Here is a 16966-nt window from a genome sequence, read left to right as displayed (position 1 = left end):
TACGTTAACTTTATTTGTAAGTACTTTAATTTGCATGATCAAGTCGAAGAAGCTGTCGAAAATAATTTACCAGGATCATCGCAAAACGTCGAAACGAGCTCATCCTGTAACTTAAATCACTACGAGTAAGCCGGCCGGTGTGGCCGTGCGGTTCTACATCTACATCTACATCCATACTCCACAAGCCACCTGACGGTGTGTGGCGGAGGGTACCTTGAGTACCTCTATCGGTTCTCCCTTCTATTCCAGTCTCGTATTGTTCGTGGAAAGAAGGATTGTCGGTATGCCTCTGTGTGGGCTCTAATCTCTCTGATTTTATCCCCATGGTCTCTTCGCGAGATATACGTAGGGGGGAGCAATATACTGCTGGACTCTTCGGTGAAGGTATGTTCTCGAAACTTCAACAGAAGCCCGTACCGAGCTACTGAGCGTCTCTCCTGCAAGGTCTTCCACTGGATTTTATCTATCATCTCCGTAACGCTTTCGCGATTACTAAATGATCCTGTAACGAAGCGCGCTGCTCTCCGTTGGATCTTCTCTATCTCTTCTATCAACCCTATCTGGTACGGATCCCACACTGCTAAGCAGTATTCAAGCAGTGGGCGAACAAGCGTACTGTAACCTACTTCCTTTGTTTTCGGATTGCATTTCCTTAGGATTCCTCCAATGAGTCTCCGTCTGGCATCTGCTTTACCGACGATCAACTATATAAACTCCTGGAAATGGAAAAAAGAACACATTGACACCGGTGTGTCAGACCCACCATACTTGCTCCGGACACTGCGAGAGGGCTGTACAAGCAATGATCACACGCACGGCACAGCGGACACACCAGGAACCGCGGTGTTGGCCGTCGAATGGCGCTAGCTGCGCAGCATTTGTGCACCGCCGCCGTCAGTGTCAGCCAGTTTGCCGTGGCATACGGAGCTCCATCGCAGTCTTCAACACTGGTAGCATGCCGCGACAGCGTGGACGTGAACCGTATGTGCAGTTGACGGACTTTGAGCGAGGGCGTATAGTGGGCATGCGGGAGGCCGGGTGGACGTACCGCCGAATTGCTCAACACGTGGGGCGTGAGGTCTCCACAGTACATCGATGTCGTCGCCAGTGGTCGGCGGAAGGTGCACGTGCCCGTCGACCTGGGACCGGACCGCAGCGACGCACGGATGCACGCCAAGACCGTAGGATCCTACGCAGTGCCGTAGGGGACCGCACCGCCACTTCCCAGCAAATTAGGGACACTGTTGCTCCTGGGGTATCGGCGAGGACCATTCGCAACCGTCTCCATGAAGCTGGGCTACGGTCCCGCACACCGTTAGGCCGTCTTCCGCTCACGCCCCAACATCGTGCAGCCCGCCTCCAGTGGTGTCGCGACAGGCGTGAATGGAGGGACGAATGGAGACGTGTCGTCTTCAGCGATGAGAGTCGCTTCTGCCTTGGTGCCAATGATGGTCGTATGCGTGTTTGGCGCCGTGCAGGTGAGCGCCACAATCAGGACTGCATACGACCGAGGCACACAGGGCCAACACCCGGCATCATGGTGTGGGGAGCGATCTCCTACACTGGCCGTACACCACTGGTGATCGTCGAGGGGACACTGAATAGTGCACGGTACATCCAAACCGTCATCGAACCCATCGTTCTACCATTCCTAGACCGGCAAGGGAACTTGCTGTTCCAACAGGACAATGCACGTCCGCATGTATCCCGTGCCACCCAACGTGCTCTAGAAGGTGTAAGTCAACTACCCTGGCCAGCAAGATCTCCGGATCTGTCCCCCATTGAGCATGTTTGGGACTGGATGAAGCGTCGTCTCACGCGGTCTGCACGTCCAGCACGAACGCTGGTCCAACTGAGGCGCCAGGTGGAAATGGCATGGCAAGCTGTTCCACAGGACTACATCCAGCATCTCTACGATCGTCTCCATGGGAGAATAGCAGCCTGAATTGCTGCGAAAGGTGGATATACACTGTACTAGTGCCGACATTGTGCATGCTCTGTTGCCTGTGTCTATGTGCCTGTGGTTCTGTCAGTGTGGTCATGTGATGTATCTGACCCCAGGAATGTGTCAATAAAGTTTCCCCTTCCTGGGACAATGAATTCACGGTGTTCTTATTTCAATTTCCAGGAGTGTATGATCATTCCATTTTAAATCACTCCTAATGCGTACTCCCAGATAATTTATGGAATTAATGATAGCTAAATGATAAGGGATCTTTCTTTCTATGTATTCGCAGCACATTACACTTGTTTACATTGAGATTCAATTGCCAATCCCTGCACCATGCGTCAATTCGCTGCAGATCCTCCTGCATTTCAGTACAATTTTCCATTGTTACAACCTCTCGATATACCACAGCATCATCCGCAAAAAGCCTCAGTGAACTTCCGATGTCATCCACAAGGTCATTTACGTATATTGTGAATCGCAACGGTCCTACGACACTCCCCTGCGGCACACCTGAAATCACTCTTACTCCGGAAGACTTCTCTCCTTTGAGAATGACATGCTGCGTTCTGTTATCTAGGAACTCTTCAATCCAATCACACAATTGGTCTGATAGTCCATATGCTCTTACTTTGTTCATTAAACGACTGTGGGGATCTGTATCGAACGCCTTGTGGAAGTCAAGAAACACGGCATCTACCTGCGAACCCGTGTGTATGGCCCTCTGAGTCTCGTGGACGAATAGCGCGAGCTGGATTTCACACGATCGTCTTTTTCGAAACCCATGCTGATTCCTACAGGGTATATTTCTAGTCTCCAGAAAAGTCATTATACTCGAACATAATACGTGTTCCAAAACTCTACAACTGATCGACGTTAGAGATATAGGTCTATAGTTCTGCACATCTGTTCGACGTCCCTTCTCGAAAACAGGGATGACCTGTGCCTTCTTCCAATCCTTTGGAACGCTACGCTGTTCTAGAGACCTACGGTACACCGCTGCAAGGAGGGGGGCAAGTTCCTTCGCGTACTCTGTGTAAAATTGAACTGGTATTCCATCAGGTTCAGCGGCCTTTCCTCTTTTGAGCGATTTTAATTGTTTTTCTATTCCTCTGTCATCTGTTTCGATAGCTACCATTTTGTCATCTGTGCGACAATCTAGAGAAGGAACTACAGTGCAGTCTTCCTCTGTGAAACAGCTTTGGAAAAAGACATTTAGTATTTCGGCCTTTACTCTGTCATCCTCTGTTTTAGTACCATTTTGATCCACCTACCGCTTTGACATAAGACCAAATGTTCTTAGGATTTTCTGCCAAGTCAGGCGTTTCAGTATGGAACGGCGTGACCGTTAAAGTCGCAAGTTCGAATCCTGCCTCGGGCATGGATGTGTATGATGTCCTTAGGTTAATTAGGTTTAAGTAGTTCTAAGTTCTAGGGGACTGATGACCTCCGATGTTAAGTCCCATAGTGCTCAGAGCCATTTGAACCGTTTGAACTACGAGTAAATAAACAGATAGTGCACCAGAGACCTGTACCAAAAAAATAAAAATATATCGTTCTTCGATCTCATGTATGGTACAGAATAAGTAAATGCAGAGAAAGTAGAGAAGAAGTTAATAGTAACCTCATGGTTTTCGCATGTGACGCAGCTGTCTATAATGAAGCACTCTCTTCAAAACATTGAAAACTGGTGTGATATGTGGCAATATCAATAAAATATTCATAAATGTAAAGTTGCGCCCTTGAGAAAACGTAAGAAACATAGTATCGTGTGACTACAATATCAGTGGGTCACAAATGGAATTAGTCAACTCATACAAATACCTGTGTGTAACAATATGTAGGGATATGAAATATCACGATAACGTAGGCCCGGTCCAGATAAAGCATGTGGCAGACTTCACTTTATTATTAGGGTAATCGGGATTTAGGAGAACCAGCCATGACAAAACTCTTCCAGCTGATGTGCAAGATTTATTAGACAGTCGAAATATTCTCAAACTTCAAGAGTAACGTAATAATTCTAATGCGAAAGAAAGCAGTTGCTGACAGAGCTAATAGTTTAATAAATCATGTTTGCAAAGCACTAACACGAATTCTTTACAGAAGAATCGAAAAACTGATAGAAACCGACCTCAGGTGAAAAAATTTTGATTCCGGAGACATGCAGGAACTCGAGGCGATTCTAAAACTACCCCTCATCTTAAAAGATAGGTTAGGGAAAGGGAAACCAACGTTTATAGCATTTGTAGACTTGTAGGAGGCTTTTGACAATGTTATTTAACACTCTCTTGGAAATCTGAAGACAGTAGGGGTAAAATATAAGGAGCGAAAGGCTCTTCAAAACTGGCACAGAAAACAGACAGCAGTCATAAGAGTCGAGGGACATGAAAGAGAAGCAGTGGTTGGGAAGGGAATGAGACAGGGTTGTAGTCTGTCCCCGATGTCATTGTATCTGTACATTCAGCAAGCAGTAAAGAAAACAAAACAAAAGTTCAAAATTCAAATGGCTCTGTGCACTATGGGACTTAACATCGGAGGTCATCAGTCCCCTAGAACTTAGAACTACTTTAACCTAACTAACCTAAGGACATCACATACATCCATGCCCGAGGCAGGATTCGAACCTGCGACCGTAGTGGTCGCGCGGATCCAGACTGAACAGACTGAAGCGCGTAGAACCGCTCGGCCACAGTGGCCGGCAACAAATGTTAGTAGTAGGAATTACGGTACAGGGAGAAGAAACAAAATCATAGAGGTTTGCCGATGACATTGTCATTCTGTTAGAGACAGCAAAGGACTTGGAGGAGCAGCTGAACGGAACGGACAGTGTCTTCAAAGGAGCATATAAAATGAACATCAACAAAAGCAAAACAAGGATAATGGAATGCACTCGAATTAAATCGGGTGATGCCGAGGGAATTAGATTTGGCAACGACACTTAATGCAGTGGATGAGTTTTGCTATTCGGGCAGCAAAATGACTGATGATAGCCGAAGCAGAGAGGATATAAAATGTAGACTGGCAATAGTATTAAAACCGTTTCCGAAGCAGATAAATTTGTTCGAATATAGACTTACGTGTTGGGAAATATTCTCTGAAGGTATTTGTCTGGAATGTAGCAATAAGAATGCTGAAGATTAGATAGTAAATCATGTGACTAATGAGAAGATATTGAAGCGAACTTGGGAGAAAAGAAATTTGTGGCACAACTTGACAAAAAGAAGGGATCGGTTGATAGGACACATTCCGACACATCAAGGGATCGCCAATTTAGAAATGGTGGGAAGTGTGGAGGGTAAAAATCGTAGAGGGAGACAGAGAGATGAATACAGAAAGCAGATTCGGAAGGATGTAGGTTGCAGTTGTTATTCAGAGATCAAGAGGTTTACAAAGGATAGACTAGAAGTGAGAGCTGCATCAATCCTGTCGTCCGACTCTTCAGCCAACAACAACGACAGGGAAGTTCAATCGGTCTAGAAAGGATATTGCTTATAAAGCATTCGTCTGACTCATTCTAGAAAACTGCTCAAATGTGTGTGGGACACGTACCAAATACAACGGAGTATACTGAACGTACACAAGTAAGAGCAGCACGAGAGATTACAAGTTCCTTTCTCCCATGGGAGAGTGTCACAGAACTGAAAAACCAACTATCCTGCGAGTGTTTCAAGAACCAGCTCTAAGTGCAGAATATAGAACTATAGTACAACAGCCTACGTGTCCTCGTAGGAATGTACCTTGAAAGACAAGAATAATAGCAAAACGCACAAAGACGTCCAAGCAATCATTCTTCCGACGTTACATTCTCAGATGAGACGGAAATAAGGCGTAATATGTGGTACAATCGGAATTGCCGTCCGGTAATCTAGTATGGATATAAATGTAGGTCATATGGTCGTACTGAGTAACCTCACAAATCAGGCATGCCCTTGACTAATTTTTCGCTAATAGAACCCAGTAAGCTGTAGTCGACCAGGGCTTATCGACTTATGCGAAAGTAATGTCAGGTGTTTTCCAAGGAAGAGCAATAAAGTTAAACGATTTATCAGATAGCAGCGCTATCAGACGATGCTGCTGAGTGAAGCGTTATTTTTGGACGGTCATAAGGAAAAGCGGAATTCCCACAATCTCTCATGAGCGACAACTGTCTTCAAATGTGAATAAATGCAAATTTATGGCAGAGACAAAGAAAACTACAGAAGTCCGTTAAAAGATTAATGGTGTACACCTGGAGCATATAAAGCATAGATATTTCGGGTTAGTAATAACAAGGCATATGAAACGGGACAGAACAGCTGAACTATACATTTGGTAATGCCAATGGAAGCTTTTGATGTGCTGAACACGTTCCGCAGAAGTGTGGTGACTTGAAAAAGAAATCGTTTACATAGTTCTATAGAAGGACATGTACTATCTGCGTCTAGAAGTGGCAGCATGTCTATCCTCGTTGCCTTGGGACTGGGTGGATGTTGCGACCTGGTCCAAACAGAAATGGATCAACAACAAGGTTACGACAAGGCAGACTGCAAAGGCTGACCGACTTTCGACCCGGATGCCTCAGGCAGCTCTTACTCGACGATCCATTATTAATTTAATTAATTAATTAATTTAATTAATTTAATTATAAATTATAGCTGTGGCGACCGAATCCGTTTAAAACATTTTTTGGAAGATGACAGCCAACAGCCGTTAAGTAATGTATAAAATGCATATTTGAACCATCAGCTGTTTTTATTTTAAACCCAAATTCCTGCATAATGTGTTACAGAGCGTGAATATTCGTCATGGCAAGTACAACGAGTGCTACCGACGTACAACGACAGGACAACAAAGGGGATGAGGCCTTAGACTACTGCTTATCTACCATATATTAGGGATGTTGCAATAAAATAGGGCGAAAATAATTTGGGACTATATCTGTGTTGGCAAGAAGTCTTAATTTTGCTCCTACGCGTTTTCACCACCACTAGCGGATTCCGACAGTTCCAGCGAAGAGGCTTCGCGCCGCCTTGCAGCAGACTTAGCTGAGGAATCTGAAGTCTTTCCGTGTGTTGACGAGAGCCACACCACCGAAGAGCAACATTTCGGCTACGCTGAGGGCAGCTCTCCGTATCTTACGAGCACTCAGCTTACGGTAGTACTGAGACTGGGTAAAAGTAACGCCACCGTGCTCATGCCACAGGAGGACGATATTAATAAGTTCAATGTTTTATTGTGTGACTCGACGTATTGACTAAACGAGCGATGCGAAGAATGGCGGAGCTTTTATCTAATAATACCCTGCCAAGGGAGATCATTAAGGAATTGAGACCAAATAATTCATTTCCACCTAGGCTGTGTGGACTGCCAAAAATTCACAAAGAAGGTGTGCGTTTACGTCCGACTAAGCAGTAGAGGAGCAGCCTCGCATGATTTGGCAAAATACTTTGCATCTTTACTTAAATCAATAGTAGGCAAGTGTCTACATCATATAAGAAATTCCAGTTACTTTATCAGCAGGCTTAAGTTACTAAACTGGATAGCAACGACCTGTTGGTCAGCTTTGGTGTCGTTTCACTTTTTACAAATTTGCATCTGGTGGGCTCCTACATCTCATCTACAATGGGTTTGGGGCCGACATTTACAGCGTTGTTTTAGCACACCCTCTCCTCGACGTAGTTTTTATCTAACAATGACTGTTTTGAACAATCTGAAGGTGCCGCCACGAAGAATCCTTTGTCTCCCGGGTGGCCAATCTTTTTACGGAAGATTTTGAGGAGCGAGCACTCGCTTCGTCTATTTTAAAAAGCAACAGTATTTTGAGGATACGACGATGACACTTCTACGCCTTGGCCTCATCGTTTTGATTGTCTTCGAAACGTCCTTCAAAATCTGAATTCCACACATGGAAATATTATATGTACTATAGTGATGGAGAGAGAGACTGCTTTCCGTTTTTAGACGTCGTGGTGCGGAGAGAGAGTGATGGCACACTTGGGCAATCGGTGTTTTAAAAGCCCACTCTGACGGACCTGTATTCCCAACTACTTGTTGCCACCGTCCGGCACAAATGACGGGCGTTCTGAAGACCTAAGCCACGCAGCTCGTAGCAGATGCCGATAGTCTGCAAACGGAACTAGAACACCTTCAGAATGCGATCCTGAGCAATGAATATTCGTACAATGAGATCGACGTATAAACGACAGAACAAAGAGGAAGATGAGGCCTTAAAAATGACTGCTTTTCTACCACATATTAGGGATTTTTCAGTAAAAACAGGCGGAATATAAAGAAGATACAATCTTAAAATAATCTTTCATTGCCACACGGGGTAGCCGCGCGGTCTGGGGCGTCTTGTCGCGGTCCGCGCCGCTCCCCCCGTCGGACGTTCGAGTCCTCCCTCGGGCGTGGGTGTGTGTGTTGTCCTTAGCGTAAGTTAATGTACGTTAGGTTAAGTAGTGCGTAAGGTTAGGGACCTTTAACCTCAGCAGTTTGGTCCCATAAGACCTTACCACAAATTTCCAAAATAATCTTTCACCCTGTTCCAAAATCTGGGTGCTTCTGGGCTCTGACAAAGACGGGCAGGCGGCGCAAGGCAGGTGTTTACAGGATTCCGTGCGAATGCGGCAGTTCTCGTGCAGGGCAAATGAGGCGCACTGTACAGGATCACACTGTAGAACGTCAATAGCGTGCTCGTCTCCTCCAAGGCAATAAGTCCACTATCGCTGAACATTGTATTTCCACTGTCATCGGATGAGAAGCAGTTAGACAAAAATTGTGACCCATACGGAAAATTCTTGGAGCTCCAATCGTCAATGAAACAATGGAAATACGACTGGCTGAGTCCCTTTTTAATCGAGTCGGCCGCTTACACTTAAACTCTGCATGGAATTCTGTCATGTAATAACTTCGTGCTCTGTGTAGCCGGCGTCGTTCTGCGTTTTTGTTGTGCGAAGACATTCTATGCGACGAGGTTTTACCAGAGAGAGCGCGTGGTGCAGAACACAGACTCGCAGAAGAAGCGCATGCACACAAATAGCGCATGCGCAGTTGAATACAGCACTCATGTGTCGGGGCTCTTCAGGGGAGTTGGAACGAAAAAAAATTTTTCCACATTTTTATCTCGTTATAAAATTTGCAATTTTCCGAATAAAATGATATACAGACCTCAAAAAAAGTTTTGCGTCACTCCAGTTCCTAGAACTGGCCGGCCGCGGTGGTCTAGCGATTCTGGCGCTGCAGTCCGGAACCGCGGGACTGCTACGGTCGCAGGTTCGAATCCTGCTTCGGGCATGGGTGTGTGTGATGTCCTTAGGTTAGTGAGGTTTAAGTAGTTCTGAGTTCTAGGGGATTTATGACCTCAGATGTTGAGTCCCATAGTGCTCAGAGCCATTTGAACCATTTTTTTTTAGTTCCTAGAACTCCAGAATATAGATATTGCATCACAGGCACAGTCCCTTCGACTGTTCAGAGATGTCATTAAACCTGCCCAAAGATGTAAACAACCATGCATGAGCTGCGCCTATTAGACGGAGAGGGTCCGACAGCCGATCAGTTCCAGTCATCCCACCAGGAAGGAGGTACACGGCTCGTGTTGTCTGTAGCTCAACCATGCCTGGACGGTCAATATGGAGGTTCCATAGCTTCCGCATTGTGCCAGGAAGGGCTCTCAACAAGGGAACTGTCCAGGCGTCTCGGAGTGAACGAAACCGATGTTGTTCTGACATGTAGGAGATACACAGAGATAGGTAGTGTCGATGACATACCTCGCTCAGGGCGCCCAAGGGTTACTACTGAAGTGGGTGGCCGCTACCTACGGCTTATGGCTCGGAGGAACCCTGACAGCAACGCCACCATGTTGAATAATGCTTTTCGTGCAGCCACAAGGCGACGTGCTACGACGCAAACTGTGCGCATTAGGCTGCATGAAGCGCAACTTCACTCCCGACGTCTATGGCGAGGTCCATCTTCGCAACCACGACACCATGCAGCGCGGTACAGATGGCCCCAACAACGTGGTGAGTGGACTGATCGGGATTGGCATCACGTTCTCTTCACCGATGAGTGTCGCATATGGCTTCAACCAGACAATCGTCGGCGACCTGTTTGGAGGCAACCCGGTCAGGCTGAACGCCTTAGACACACTCTCCAGCGAGTGCAGGAAGGTGGAGGTTCCCTGTTGTTTTGGGGTGGCATTATGTGGGGCCGACGTTCACCACTAGTGGTCATGGAAGGCGCCGTGACTGCTGTACGCTACGTGAATGCCATCCTCCGACTGACTCCGACTGATACTGCAACCATATCGGCAGCATATTGGCGAGGCATTCGTTTTCACGGACAACACTTCGCGCCCCCATCGTGCACATCTTGTGAATGAGTTCCTTCAGGATAACGACATCGCTCGACTAGAGTGGACAGCACACTCTCCAGACATGAACCCTATCGAACGTGCCTGGTATAGATTGAAAAGGTCTGTTTATGGACGACGTGACCCACCTACCACTCTGAGGGATCTACTCCGAATCGCCGTTGAGGAGTGGGACAATCTGGACCAACAGTGCCTTGATGAACTTGTGGATGGTATGCCACGACGAATACAGGCATGTATCAATGCAAGAGGACGTGCTAGTGGGTATTACTGGGTATTAGAGGTACCGGTGTGTACAGCAATCTGAACCACCACCTCTGAAGGTCTGGCTGTATGGTGGTACAACATGCAATGTGTGGTTTTCATGAGCAATAAAGAGCGCGGAAATGATGTTTATGTTGATCTCTATTCCAATTTTCTGTACAGGTTGCAGAACTCTCGGAACTTTTTTTGGTGTGCGTATATACATCACTTATAAACTCACACGGAGAGTATTTTATTTTTACGTGAATTACTTCAAGATCTAATAAAATCGCTAATTTTTTATTTAGAAGGCTGTGGATTGCTGTGTTATAAATGTCATCTCCAGAAGAGGATGGGCACCAGGTTGGGGAAGCTGAAACAAAGTTGGAGAGACAAGAAACTTTCTGATGATAAAACCATAAGAGGCAGGCTGACAGACAAAATGCTAGATGAACTACAGCAATATTATGGGATGGCCATTAGAAATAATATTAAGGATTTTTTGAAAAAGAAGCAGGCAGTATTGGCTACCTTCTTCCACAGATTGTCAACTGATGAAAAACCAGTACACCACCTTTGCCCTCCTGGACCTGATTCATGGTGCAATTACCGCAATGCCCAGAGCTCAAACAGTTCATACAGCCATAAACATTCCATCCCAGCAGCAGTCAAGGATGTCATGAAACCTATTTACACAGACCTGGTAAATCCTGAATTACTGAAGAAGTGTCTGCAAAGTCAGACTCAAAATCCCAATGCGTCGTTCAGTAATCTTATATGGACTCGCTTACCAAAAAATGTTTTTGTTGGAATGAAGACACTAAAGTAGAGGGTCAGTGCTGCTGTTATTGCTTTTAATGCTTGCAGCATTGGTAGGGTGAAAGTGCTACAGCATATGGGAATTAATCCGGGAGCAAACTGCATCAGAGAACTTGGCGGATGGACAAGGTTCGCATTGATAAAGCAGAGTATGCAGCACAATTCGCTACTAAGGAGGCCTGAAAGAAGAAGAAAAAAACTTGGAAAAAGATCAAGAGGATGATATACAGTATGGTGCAGGGCGCTTCTGAGTGACTAAAAATAAAAAAAAAAATTAAGCATATATTAAGTGAGTTACAGTCTTTTGAAACTTTAGAAGCCGATCCTGAAAATTTACATTTTCTGTTGCATTTTACCCTAAATCTCAGAAACCACTTCGAGTAGAGCATTAAAATTTTCAGAGAGTAATAACATACATATCCTAAGTCTACTGAGCTGAAAGAAGAACATGATGTTATTTATAATTAAAATTGTTTAGGATAACGTACAAAAAAGTACACAAAATTTTGACCGAGTAATTAAAAAGTTGAATTTCGGATGTTATTTATAATTAAAATTGTTTAGGATAACGTACAAAAAAGTACACAAAATTTTAACCGAGTAATTAAAAAGTTGAATTTCGGAAAGCAGTGGCTAAAATGCAATTATCATAGTTCGGTAAACTCAGAATATACAGTATAATGTCCTGTACAAGTTTCATGTCAATGGTTACAGTGGTTTCTCAAATACAGGGAAGCCAAGTCACTAAATTTAACATGTCGGGATAGGGCGTTACAGCTCCCCTTAAACACGTGAGCTCAGAGCATGTTCATCCGTATTCACCTGAAGATGGCCAGAGGACTATTCGCCAAAATATCATGGCAGAAAGTTGCAGATATCTGGCAGTTCCTTCGAAATTTTACCCAGAGTAGTCTTGAATGAACTGTGACAGGATCCCGAGCAACACGAGACTGGCATGTATTAAAACTCTCAAATACTGTATTGATAATGTTTAGTTACTAGCCGAATTCTAGATTTGTTTTAATAAAGCTTGAAAGGAAAGGATGACTGCTTGCTGTGCTTCATCATTTTGCAAATTCTGGAAAATTCTTCGGCTTTTAGAGTCCTTATCTTTAGGCATGACAATAGACATCGAAATAATTTATAGATGTGAAGGTCGGTATAGTCTATACGAAAGTGGTAGACTAATGCCCGTGGAACTAAAATGAGAATCTTTGGAATAAAGAGGAAGTTGTTTTTTTGAAGCGGTGTGGGTAAAGGTAGAGAACCGGTTTTCGAAGAATACCTCTGCCAGGTCGTAGGGACAGTGACAGCACAGTGAGAGGGATAAGGGCGCTTACATTTATATTGTTGTTGTTGTTGTTGTCGTCGTGGTCTTCAGTCCAGAGACTGGTTTGATGCAGCTCTCCATGCTACTCTATCCTGTGCAAGCTTCATCTCCCAGTACCTACTTCAACCTACGTCCTTCTGAATCTGCTTAGTATCTTCATCTCTTGATCTCCCTCTACAATTTCTACCCTCCAATACTAAATTGGTGATCCATTGATGCCTGAGAACATGTCCTGTCAACCGATCCCTTCTTCTAGTCAAGTTGTGCCACAAATTTCTCTTCTCTTCAATTCTACTCAATACCTCCTCATTGGTTATGTGATGTACCCATCTAATATTCAGCATTCTTTTGTAGCACCACATTTCGAAAGCTTCTAATCTCTTCTTGTCCAAACTATTTATCGTTCACGTTTCATTTCCATATATAGCCACACTCCATACAAATACTTTCAGAAATACAGAAATTCCTGCACTTACATCTATACTCGATGTTAGAAATTTCTCTTCTTCAGAAACGCTTTCCTTGACATTGCCAGTCTACATTTTATATCCTCTCTGCTTCGACAATCAGTTATTTTGCTCCCCAAATAGCAAAACTCCTTTACTACTTTAAGTGTCTCATTTCCTAATCTGATTCCCTCAGCATCATCTGATTTAATTCGACTACATTCCATTATCCTCGTTTTGCTTTTGTTGATGTTCATCTTGTATCATCCTATCAAGATAATGCCCATTCCATTCAACTACTCTTCCAGGTTCTTTGCTGTCTCTGACAGAATTACAGTATCATCGACGAACCTCATAGTTTTTATTTCTTCTGCATGGATTTTAATTCCTATTCCAAATTTTTCTTTTGTTTCCTTTACTGCTTGCTCAATATACAGATTGAATAACATCGGGGATAGGCTATAACCCTGTTTCACTCCCTTCCCAACCACTGCTTCCCTTTCATGCCCCTCGACTCTTGTAACTGCCATCTAGTTTCTGCACAAATTGTAAATCGCCTTTCGTTCCCTTTATTTGACCCTTGTCACCTTCAGAATTTGAAAGAGAGTATTCCAGTCAACGTTGTCAAAAGATTTCTCTTAGTCTACAAATGATAACAACGTAGATTTGCCTTTCCTTAATCTATCTTCTAAGATGAGTCGTAGGGTCAGTTTTGCGTCACGTGTTCCAACATTTCTACAGAATCCAAACTGATCTTACTCGAGGTCGGCTTCTACCAATTTTTCCATTCGTCTGTACAGAATTTGTGTTAATATTTTTCAGCCGTGACTTATTAAACTGATGGTTCGGTAATTTTCACATCTGTCAACACCTGCTTTCTTTGGGATTGGAATTGTTATATTCTTCTTGAAATCTGAGGGTATATCGCCTGTCTCATGCATATTGCCACTACGCTAGAGTTTTTCTGTTGTACTTTCTAAACTTGTCACTGCGGCGACTTTATTGAATCATGGTGTGTCAAAGAAAGCAATGCTTAGGTCCTGTGTGGTTTATTTGCAACTTGTTTCAAACATCATCTCGCAAAGTAATTGCCCGACAGCAACTCATTTTATCTCCACGAGCAGCTGATACGCGCTCGATACGCGCCTGACCTCGACTCGCCTGTTTACTGAGCTCTGAGCTCTGACACTCGTTAAGATATGTCAGTCTGTCAGCGGTTAACAGCAGTACGGATACCCGATGGAACGAAGTTATTTGCAATGGAATCCTTGTAGAAAATTGTTGCCGCGTCAGATTAGAATATAAGCTCCAGCTTTCGGCAGTAATCTCAGTCGTTTTGGTCAGAAGCAAATGACTGTTGTTACGCTGCAAGATGTCGCGTCTACGTCTGCCATGCGAGTGGCACTATATGGAGCGTAAACAAGACGTCGAGTTTCTGTGTGTTATTCGAACAACATTTCATTGCCCTTGGGAGGGAGGGAGCTTCGGTCGTTTTATCGTGAGCTATTATCGTGCTATTTCACGAAGACATGCTGAACTATACAAGAAGTTCGGAAATTTCCGTAACAAACTTATAGGATTTGTAGAGAGGAGGAATAAGGTCTGACGCAGTACAATTGTTAGGTAACAATTCGAAAGGAAACATAAAGAAACATCCATTTATCATATAAGCAGATCTCTTTGTTTTTTTTTTCGAGTTTACATTATTCCGAAACAAAAATGAGCCCAGCACACTGTGTGTAGAAAACAGTAGTAATGCATTACGACAGAGGCTCGATGTGGCGACCACGAGCGTTGTTACAGGCACTGAACCCACGGATCTTGTTGTGGTGCACACTCTCCATCCCACCTGACGTATTTTCAACTTCTAGTGCAGCAGTCACAACTTGTGCTAGTAGATCATCCTCTGTCTCTACAGAAGTGATAAATGCATGTTTTGTTGTGTTTCCTTTCGAGTTGTTACGTAATAACTGTACTGCATCACGCCAAATTTAATTCCTCAAGCAGAATTGAATTGAAACCGCCTCAGAATGGAAACGATATTCAAAATATTATGTACTCACCCAACAAGCCCTAGAAATCTGTAACGGGAATTACTGAATATCCTGTATGCACAACTGCCCTAAAAGCATTCACTATGTGATGTGTTTTCCTCAGTCACCACTGTGCTCTTTTACTGTAACTTCAACCCATGTGTCCCATAATGCGAAGCGCAATAGTACTGTGGTCAGGTAGGAGACTAATACTGAAATTCTGCTTCAACGCGCGACGGCGCCTGCAGTTGCTACTGCAGTTGAAGTTGCTGTTGCACCTCCTGATTTATGTGGCGTCTTTGATTACGGTGTCCCCGAAGGCTGGCGCGTGGGACAAGATTTTTAATCATTATGAAGTCACTCTTCCACAGATAATGAACTTTAGGAGAACCACCAAGACTGTTATTTTACGTCATGACATCGGCAGATTTCTGCTACTTTGTAAACTGAGGATGTTCGTATGCATGAAACCTCTTATGGCTTAATACATTGCACATAAAATAACAGCTATGATAGTTTTCTTAACATTGGCAATATTTTTGTTTCCTCAAATATAAAATCATGTTTACTGATAAAGCTGTGCTCGACAATAGAACAAAAAAAGCCCGATGGGTCGGAACCTGGGCAGACAAGGTATAAGACCTTTCTTCTGATCTCCCAATAAGACAGACGATTTGTTCTTTTCCGACCTGCTAACAAGACAGACGAATATTTCTTTTCCGAGCTCCCAATAACACAGACGATTTCTTGCAACCGTATAAGGATAGTTTCGGACTCATGGCTCAGGGAGTTTCCAGCAACCCTTGTCAGTGCCGAAACAACTACTGTGCCATCCATTCAATTTGCAACACAAAAAGGAATAGCAAATAACAGAGTTTCATTAACTGTGCACACACAGTACAGTAGGAAGATTTATTTGATTGCATTTATAGAAGATTTGAGGGTGTACATAGAGCCAAATTTACTGCATAGTGCTTCCAGCTCCAGTAGCAACATCGGAGCGTCTAGTCGAACTGAGCTTGTATGGCAGGTACGAGTACGTTATTCCATGTTACTTCAACTGTATGACAGAGTTCATGAATTTTAATGGTTTGAAAGTGGTGGCGAGGCAATTTCTTGAAAACTCAATGACAAGTTGTCTTCAATGAGTAGGAGATCGGTACAGCGTGCTAGCACACAAAACATTAACAACAACATCGACAACAAACTTCGCACCTGTGAGGTATGAAGTCAAACACAATAGTGTCTCATTAACAGATCTGCAACTGGTAATTGCTTGCTGCTGAAACACGTCGTGCTAAAGCAAGTATCGTTATTATGCATGACGGAAGCAGCACTTTGTTTTGTTTGTAAAATTCGTGACGTAGTCGCTCACCTCATCCAGATCCATATAACACTGATATAATGAAGTTAAAAAAAAATTACCTTGGCTGGCTGAAGGGGTGGTTCGCTCTAGCCTCTCTTGTTTAGACACTGACACAACGGCGTCTACTGCTGACGCACGCCAGCTGGCAACTGGCTGACCGGATAGGACGCCAGCTATGCTGTGTTACTGCAGCCGCCCATCCCCACTTAAAGAGCGTCGCTGTGCTGTTCCCACCAGCGTGACGTCACAGCGAGCGGCTGCTGCCGAGGTCGGTACGCTAGCACCGGAGCCGCCTGTTGACAATGCACCGCGTGGGAGGTCACAAAACACTGAGCGCACGACGAACAGCTAAGATGACCAGGGGCAAGGCGCCGTCACTATGCTAACGAACTGCCTGCTGTGAAAGAGGAACACAGCGACTAAACGACGGG

At 44.3% G+C, this 16966-nt stretch overlaps 1 protein-coding gene across 1 annotated transcript in view; it reads right to left on the bottom strand.

The window, feature by feature from the left end:
- LOC126187447 (probable cytochrome P450 301a1, mitochondrial) overlaps positions 1–16707 on the bottom strand; it is a 196346-nt gene extending 179639 nt beyond the window's left edge. The window contains exon 1 of the mRNA XM_049928533.1: positions 16595–16707. The gene's annotated coding sequence lies outside the window, so the exon portion shown is untranslated. The remainder of the gene's footprint in view (positions 1–16594) is intronic.
- Between the last annotated feature and the right edge of the window lie 259 nt (positions 16708–16966).

The sequence above is a fragment of the Schistocerca cancellata genome, chromosome 5 (assembly GCF_023864275.1).
Source record: "Schistocerca cancellata isolate TAMUIC-IGC-003103 chromosome 5, iqSchCanc2.1, whole genome shotgun sequence".
NCBI lineage: Eukaryota > Metazoa > Arthropoda > Insecta > Orthoptera > Acrididae > Schistocerca > Schistocerca cancellata.
This window is presented reverse-complemented; position numbering and strand designations above follow the sequence as displayed.